This window comes from Lycorma delicatula, chromosome 13 (genome assembly GCF_047948215.1).
Source record: "Lycorma delicatula isolate Av1 chromosome 13, ASM4794821v1, whole genome shotgun sequence".
NCBI lineage: Eukaryota > Metazoa > Arthropoda > Insecta > Hemiptera > Fulgoridae > Lycorma > Lycorma delicatula.
This window is the reverse complement of record NC_134467.1, coordinates 4,420,320-4,429,255: the sequence shown is the minus strand read 5'-3', so window position 1 is coordinate 4,429,255 and position 8,936 is coordinate 4,420,320. Positions and strand designations below refer to the sequence as shown.

Genomic DNA, 8,936 nt, shown 5'->3' with positions numbered 1-8,936 from the left:
TAACTAACATATGTTAGTTATCTCGATAACTAACTGATTTATGTGATTTGAATCATTATAATGATTAGTTTTTCCCAACTCTAGTTCTTTGCGGCTATATGTCGGCTATATGAGCCGTAGCATTGTCCTATTAAAACCACGTATAATCTATCCGTTCTGCAGGTATAGTGTTTAGAAATTGTTGCACCGTCTGTATGTAGCGCTCATAGTTCACAGTGCCGGAAAGAATGTCGTGAAGTTTCGACTACTGATATTGCACGCGAAACTCCCATTTTTTGTCCGCGGAGAGGAGACTAGTGCACTGATGTGGATTTCCGTACGCGAGATGCGTGAATTCTGTGCTTTCATGGTAGTTCCATATTGATGGAACCGTGCCTCGTCGGATCGAAACCGATCGTTGAATTCATCCCCGTCCGAGTTATGACATGAACCGCTGACAGAAAGCTACACCTTTTCCAGTGTCTTAAGGTAACAACTCGTGAACGACAGCAATTCTGTGTGAAAATTAAAAAAAGCTAAAAAACATATATATGTATGTAAAGTTGGATTCAGACCGGTGAGTCCACGGTTACGGATCCGATACCCTCTCACTTCACATAACTACTTCAACAACGTGAAACAAAATGAATATATAAACTAATATAAAATGCTTATATATCATTTTTATTTATGTGTACCGGCATTTTAAACAAAAGTGGCTGTCATGGTCTTTTGGCATTGCGTTGCAGTGATTCATAAAAATACTCGTTTATGTCTGATGTTTGTTTTTAATAATTATTGACTTCGGATTCACTGAAAGATTAATATGATTCGAATCAGGGATTCTTGATAACTAACTGATTTTGATAAGTTAGTTATCGCGATAACTAACTGATTTACGGGATTTGAATCTAAATAATGATTCGTTTCTTCAAACTCTTTGCTGACCACTTTTGACTTGTCCGATCTTCCCGAGTTAATTTTTTATTTAGACGTGTCACAAAAAAAAAGTACAACTAATTTCGTGTAAAATATTTTAAGTACATTTTTATAGAAAAAAATTAAAATAAGTTTGGTGCTGTGTGTCGTTTCAAAAGTATGCATTTTTAAATTAATATCACCTCCGATCGTCATGGTCAAAAATGTATAAGCAATTAAAAATGATTACCGGCTGTTTAATTTATTAACGAAAATGTTTTTTTGAATTTTTACGTATAACTACTGCGTTTTTGTGTTTTATTACTTTTATGTTTAACAAAAACATTATTATTATTCAGTATTATAACGAGATATCGTATGTATTGAAGTATACAATAGCATCTGTTGGCATTATTGAACAATCATTAATAGTGTGAACGTTTGTCTAAGACCGTTGTAAGGGAGGTATTTATATTCTAATATAAGTATTATTTATATGGTGGTGTTCACTTTTGTTTTCTGACCAAGTAAGTAATTTTATACCATTCTAGTATAAATTAATAGAATTTAAGTTTGATTTTTTTTTTATGATGAATTTGTCATTACTAATGCTGTACAGTTAAGTGCTCTACAATGTAATCATTTCTTAAAACATTCCTGTGTTAAATAGTCTAAATTAGCGATCGTAAGTTAATTCGTTAAATTATATTTATAATATAATGGTTATATCGGGCGATATTGACAATAATCCAAAGGTTTGCTGTTTATAGTTATAGATACAAATTAACCAAACTTAACCTAAGATCGCTAACCTCTACTAATTAACATAAATGTTTTGATTATTTAAATAATTGCAATAATTACTGAATTATAATTTAAATACTCAAAACATTTAACAGTAATGACGTATACGATAAAAAAACATTGGGTTGGATAACATTGCATAAGTTCTGTGATTATCTTTTTATTTATTGGAAATAATAATACTTAATTTCTTATTCATATTCTACGATACTAATAAATAAGAACAGCGGATAGTTGACAGTTTTGCAATAGACTGTTGAAGTTTTCAATTAGGTTATAATTACAATAGGACCCCGATTGTTCGTCACCCGTTAATTCATCTCGTTCAATAATTCGTTTCCTTCTGGAAAAATTTGTGATTTTTATTTTAGAGGTACAATACTGATACACAAAAGTAAATTAAATTTGTAATTACTAATAAAAAGTACACCATCTGTTAGGCCTACAGCATAAAAATTCACTTAATTGCGACTGATGTTTTTATATGAGCCTATTGTACATTATGTATAAATTACAGTAATCATGTGAGAAAAGAACTGATAAAATTACTTTACATATCTTTCATTCATATAAACATTTTCATTTGGGCACTATTATTTAATCAGTTTTTTCATATTTCTTACACAGTATAGTACTTTATTATCAAAAGAACTGTAATTACATCATTTCTCTTTCATTTCTAAAATTCATTACAGTAGTGAACTTTGCATTATACGAGTCAGTTGTTCATACTAGTGTCGTACCTATTAGTGTGTACTGTACTTAACGAAGCAAAGTTGTCTAGCAAATGTGGGAGTTATAAAAGTTTGAGATTCTTCAACACCTGTATAAGGGTGAAAGTATCGTTAAACTATCACAGGAATTCACAATCCCTCATATATCAGTAAGCAATATTAAAAAAAAATTCCGATAAAATAGAACAATTTATGAGTAAAATGGAAGTTACTGATGGTGATGTAACAACCAGAAAGAGAATGAAAACAACAGAAAATGCTGAACTTGACAAACCAATGTACATTTGGTTTGCACAGCATCGTAGTCAAGGTCTACCTTTAAATGACTCATTAATTATTGAGGCAGTTCTTCAAATGGATGAACTATTAAATGACGATCCAGATTTTAAAGCCAGCCAGGGTTGGCTAAATAGTTTTAAAGTAAGGCAAGGAATTCGCCAGCTTGCAATTGAGGGCAAAAAATTAAGCGCTGACAGTCAGGTTGTAGTAGAATATTGTGAAAGTTTAGTTCAAAAAATAAAAGTCATAATTTAAGTCATGCGCAGGTGTATAACTGTAACGAAATGGGATTGTCCTGTAAGGTGCTTCCTTAGAAAACCTTAGCATCTTCTTCCTGGAGCTCTGAAGCTGGATACAAAGTAAGGAAAGAACGCATCTCCAATCATGTATGTTCTATCACAAGTGGTTGTCATAGACTTCCTCTAGCTGTTATTGGCAAGTCAAAAACCGAGAGTTTTTAAACATATAAATCGTGACTTATTACCGGTGAAATATTTTTCACAATGAAGTGCTTGAATGACAAGAAATTTTTAGCCGGTGGTTTCACGATGTTTTGCGCCTGAATTCCAGCAACATCTTAGAGAAAATAAATTACCAGAAAAGGCAGAATGCAAAATTTAGGTCTTAAATCAGCAAATTTTTAAAAACCAATTTTTACATTATGTTTTTCTTTGAAGGCTGTGTACAATTCTTTTACGTTACATAAGATGAGCTTTTTTGAATATTAATTGTCTTCCTGTCAGCTTGCCTTACAGAGACACAATCCTTCTTTCCTGGCAACATTCAGCTGTGCTGATCATTGTGGTAAAAATGTTGGTCACATTTAATAACATTTTCATCAATTAGGTGACTTGATTTCTTTTTGCAGATTCGCGGCAAAATTCCACTTGTTTTAACTAATTGTTTGGATTGAAGGGCTAAATGCTGACCAACACTAAACACATTTTGAATTTTTTGATTGTTCCAGCTTCTTGGTAACAAAATTTTTTCCTGGGTTGATTTAACTGTTTTCATTTTATCTTTTATTTTAATGATTAATTCTTCACATTCCCTACCTAAATCAGCATAATTTTGTGGTACTAAACTGGTTTCTTCTGTAGAAACTATTTAAATGAAAGAATTTGTTTAATTTACTGGTAACCGACTTTGCTATTTCCGTAACATTATTTTTTGAAATTGGTACCTTTGTGCTTTTCGATAATTTTTTAACCTTATCGGAGGAAATGCCAAGTGCTGATCAAGCTTTTTTCACAGACATGACTATTACATATTGAGGCTCAAATATATCTTCACATTCCGGTTCGCTTTCTGTATCATTTTGTGGTTTTTGTATTTTGTTTAAGCATTTTGTACACAGTGCTCTGCCTGGAATTAATTTTAAATTTGGATTGCATGTTAAAAGTGTCAAAGATATTTCCAAGATAGATCACCTAGTGTGATAGCTAAATGGGTCCGAGTGACTTTTTCCATTAGTATGAAAATATTTATCTAAATATTCAATTTTATGAAAAGTACAGATACTTTTTGTTTCAGTACATCCACTTCTTAAAGATATCAATGTTATTTGCTGTTTAGTAAACTCTAAAATATCGTGCAATACTGAAGATCTATTGTAAGTCAATTTGTGACATACTGTTTCAGTATAAATGCTAATTGAACACTCCATAATCTGTTTTTATAAAATGCTAGGGTTCTTACAATAACAATACAGTTAGTATAATTTATAAAACTACCAATTCCACCTCACTTTGTCTTATTCCAGTTTCTCTACAACTAAAATTAAAAATTTCTCTAATTAATAAAATTAGAAATAAAAGAGAAGTTCACTGTTAATAAAATTACTTTTTAAACAAGTATATATTACCTAACCACAGTGTTAACACTAGCAACAATACAACATGTCGCATTGAAATCAAAACAGTAACGGAGACTTCTCTACAATGTTTACATTCAGGATTTTGCAAACATTTATGTCCAACCATGTCTATTTATTTTCGTGTTTAAACATGACTGTGTGTATGAGTCATACTTTAAGTAACAAACTATCTAGAATATAAGCTATCTCATTATAGATATATCAAAATATTTTTTATAATAGACCTTCATTATAATCTGACAAAATACTTGCTGTGAATTTTTTTTCTCATCTTATTTTATTTTTATTTGTTGATATTATTATTGTAATTATTATTACTATTGTTATAATTTTACGGTTAGAAGGATGGTGTTTTCAGTGGTTTTGATGGCTTCAAACAAAATAAATTTTATATGGTTTTAAAGTATATAAAAAATACTACTGTAAACATTTCAGATTTTTGCAACCTGTCCCGCAAATAGTTTTTGGGCCCCAAAAATGAGACATTTTCAAAATCTTATGATTTGGAGCCATTTCTTTTAATGAAGGACACTCAGAACAATCATTTTTTTTATAAGTACTACTAGTATCTAAGAGTTAAAAGTTAGAAAATAGGCCTGTTACCCCTAAGTCCTTCATTATTTATTTTGGGTCCAAAATTTGAAAAAAAAAAATACAATTTGTAAACGTAACTTCAGTAAACATTACAAGATTTGGTTATGTAACAAAATGAATTTTGAGTACACCAAGATGAAGTTCCATCTTTACTCTTTCCAAAAAGCCCTTTTTGACCCTCTGTATGATGTAAAATAAGAATGCTACAGCTTATAGAAAAAGTTATGTAAAGGACTGTTTTTACCTGTTGGCGAGTTAGAAAATATTCTATTATGTAAGAAAAAAATTTTTTAAATATAAAAGTATTTTTTGGCCACTGCAAGGTGGGTAGTTATCATGTTTTAAATATCATTAAAATCAAAAGTTTTGAAAATTTGTCGAATTAAATTGGAATACCCCAAAACACAAAGACAGAATAAAAACATCTTTGTAACTGACTAAATACATGTCTACTTAATAGTCTCACAAACTATCAATTCTATTAAAAAGCCACTGAAATTAAATAGCATGTAAAAAAAATTAGAATTATAAATATTTGAAAGTGATTTATAAAACATATGAACATTGTATATAAATATTTATACCCCCTTAAAATTAGTTCTGCCTCTTGTTTATTAACTTTTAATATGTAACATAAAATTTGTTGTTAGATTTGATGATAAATTGAATAAATTGGTTATCGCTAAAGTGAGTACTGCCATTTCCTGAGGGGTGCTAAGAGACCTAAGGATCACCTGGATTTAATTTAAGTTTAATAATTTATTTATTGAATTTAAAATTTTATATGCACATAATTTAAATGTTACATGGTGGTAAGCAAGGTATAACATAATGTCGAACTTAGATATGAGTAAACAAAGATGTACACAGCAATATTATGAATCTGTTTCACAAACATGACTGTAATATAATAAATAAAAGTTCCATAAACTTGTGCATATTTTGACGTTTATATATCTAAACAAGCTTGCATTATTTATTTTTTAATTTCTGTTTAAACTGATTAATATATTAAAATATTTATTCTAAAATCGGAATTATTTTTGTAACATAATTGTCATCAGTTGAAATTGACCAGTTTGCAAATATTTTAATGTATTCTGTTATAAGGTTTTTAGCTTAATTTATATGATTAAATCTCATAAAATTCATTATACCACATCTAAGTTGCTTCCGTGTAATTTTGCTGTTTTATTTTTAATTATTAAAATTTTGTGTAATTTTCATTGATTGCCAGTAGTTATTTGTTGTGCTCCTTTAAGCGTTAGACTATGCATAAAACTGATATCAGAAGCATGAGACTTATCTTCTTTAACAAGTCATTTAAATGTAATATTTATTAAAAGTGTAACAAAGATGCACATAATACAAAAACTCATTTGAGCTACATGTGGCTCACACAGCCTCCTGATGTTCTTTAGTTTTTAATTTGAGGTCCATGTGAGCCTTATAGGGATCACCTGATTAATTTTAGTATTATTTACAAAGTATTCTTGTATATAAAAAAGTTATATTTATAACTCTTAAGGAAACTACCTATTTACATCTTTTAACTACTGTTATTATTACTTACATCGTACTATGTTATAAAAAAATATTTACAGAAAACAATAACATTACATCAATTCTGTTCATAATTTCTATCATGTAATTATCAATTTTTGTTATAAAGAATTCAATACAGAACTTTTTTACACAAAATCATGATCAACAAAGTTTCTATCAAAGATTTTATGAGGTGACAAAATCAGTCAACAGCCGAAGCAATAAAAAATAAAAGAAGGTATCATACACATAACATTTTGTCATCACCCTTTTGATAATTTTTGCTGAGGTTTCTCTATCATCTGTTTACCTCTTCATTTTGTAGCAGCCACTGGATCTCTGTCTTGCTGTTAACTTCTTACCTTCAGTGTTGATCAGCCTATCTACTCTTGCAGTTTCTTTTGTAGATGCACCTTGACTGATTTCAGTTTGCACATCATTGTCAAACATCTGTAAAACATGTAAAGTCAATTCTTCCCTAAATATTTGGGTTTTCGTTGGAAGTTTCTGTTCTTTGATAACAGGGTTGTATGAAAACCAAGCACTGATAATTGATGTTTTTTGACGTAAACAGTATTTCAAAAATGATTTTTTTATATCACTTGATTGACTTGACTCAACCAAGCAGCAGATTCACGCTTCGTTTGTGGATCATACATGAAGCAGCAGCTTTCATCCCCAGTTACAATTGTTTGCAAAAAATTTGGGTCGCTGTAGGCAATTTCAATGAAGTCTTGAGCGCAAGAAAGACACACCTGTTTTTGTTTTGCGATTAACAAATGTAGAACGAAATGAGAGCATACCTTTCAGCAGTTAATTTTTTCTTTTAAAATTTTACGTGCCGTGTCTACCGATGTTTAACACTTCAGCTATGGCCTGAAGGGTAAGATGAGGTTGTTTGAGCAGAGCGTTTACACTTTTGCAATATTTTCATTATGAACAGCTGTTGATGGCCTTCCACTTCGTTCATCGTCATCTAACGACTCTCTACCGTTTTTTAAACACTTCAACACATTTATGTTGAAGTACAAGAAGGTGTTCATCTCCGAATGCTTGCTGTATCATAGAATAAGTTTCAACGAAAGATTTTTGAAACCTAACACAAAATTTTATCGCGCTCTCTATTCCATATTGCAAGCTCCCACAAGATCACAGGAACACAATGTACTTGGCCGAATATAACTCGAGACTAGAGTGACGAAACATGATGAAATTTTGTACACACACTTGTCAGGCATTGTGCTACACATTTCCCTGATTGTTTGAGAGATGGCGCTACTTGTATCGAATACAGAAATTTTATTCGGGAACTTTTCAGACCTACTATACATATAAGTACTTCTGCACTGTTGTAATCTGTAACTACCTTGGTTTCGCGGTGGCCTTTCCTTCTGTTAATCATTAACAAATGCCTGTTATTTTTCCATTTCAATATATATTTTTTTTTTGTACCAGAACCTTGGGCTGTAACTAATTCAATTTTTTTCAGTTTGGTTTCTGTTAATTGTTTTGTATTTCCTTTTTGATTAGCCATTAATCAACCAGCAAGATTTGTGTAACAATCAGTAACTAAGAAGTCAACGATACCCTTGTATACCAATTTTCAAAATAGTGTTCATCCAACATCAAGTAATGGTCCAACAAGCTCCAACACATTTTTTCTGGAACCCCTTTGCTTGAAATTACATCTTTTCTAGCATATATCTTGAGATTCCATATATAGCCACAGACAAGGCATAATTTTAAAAGTTTCACCCCGTGCTGATGTCTTTTTTTTGGATAGTTTTGATGAAAGACAAGCTGTCCCCCTGAAAAGAATTATTTTTCATAGATTCACATCTCTTCCTGAGGATTCATTCCTTCTTGAAACTTTGGGAGAATCTAATCGATGAGTTGTTGAATTTTGTACAGTCTTTCATCGTATGGAACATTTCCATTATTTGAGGCATGGAACATTCTCAGAAGAATCTCAAATATGTTACGATAAATTAGCTTACCAACTTGGTTATAATACAACAGACTTGCTATATACTCGGCGTTTTACTAACACCCATCCACAAAATTATTCCACAGAATCTTTGCATTACATTTATATAAGTTGTATACCATTTTTTCAATCTAGAGCTTTTTTATAATTATTGATTGCTCTGTTCTCCTTCGAAATTCAATCTTTTGTTTCGCATAATGATTTGTCTCATTGACTTAAG

At 30.7% G+C, this 8,936-nt stretch overlaps 1 protein-coding gene across 2 annotated transcripts in view; it reads left to right on the top strand.

Annotated features, from left to right (window-relative positions):
- Window positions 1-1,320: 1,320 nt before the first annotated feature.
- LOC142333901 (uncharacterized) overlaps window positions 1,321-8,936 on the top strand; it is a 49,167-nt gene continuing 41,551 nt past the window's right edge. For both annotated transcript variants that reach the window (XM_075381495.1, XM_075381494.1), the window contains exon 1: window positions 1,321-1,424. The gene's annotated coding sequence lies outside the window, so the exon portion shown is untranslated. The remainder of the gene's footprint in view (window positions 1,425-8,936) is intronic.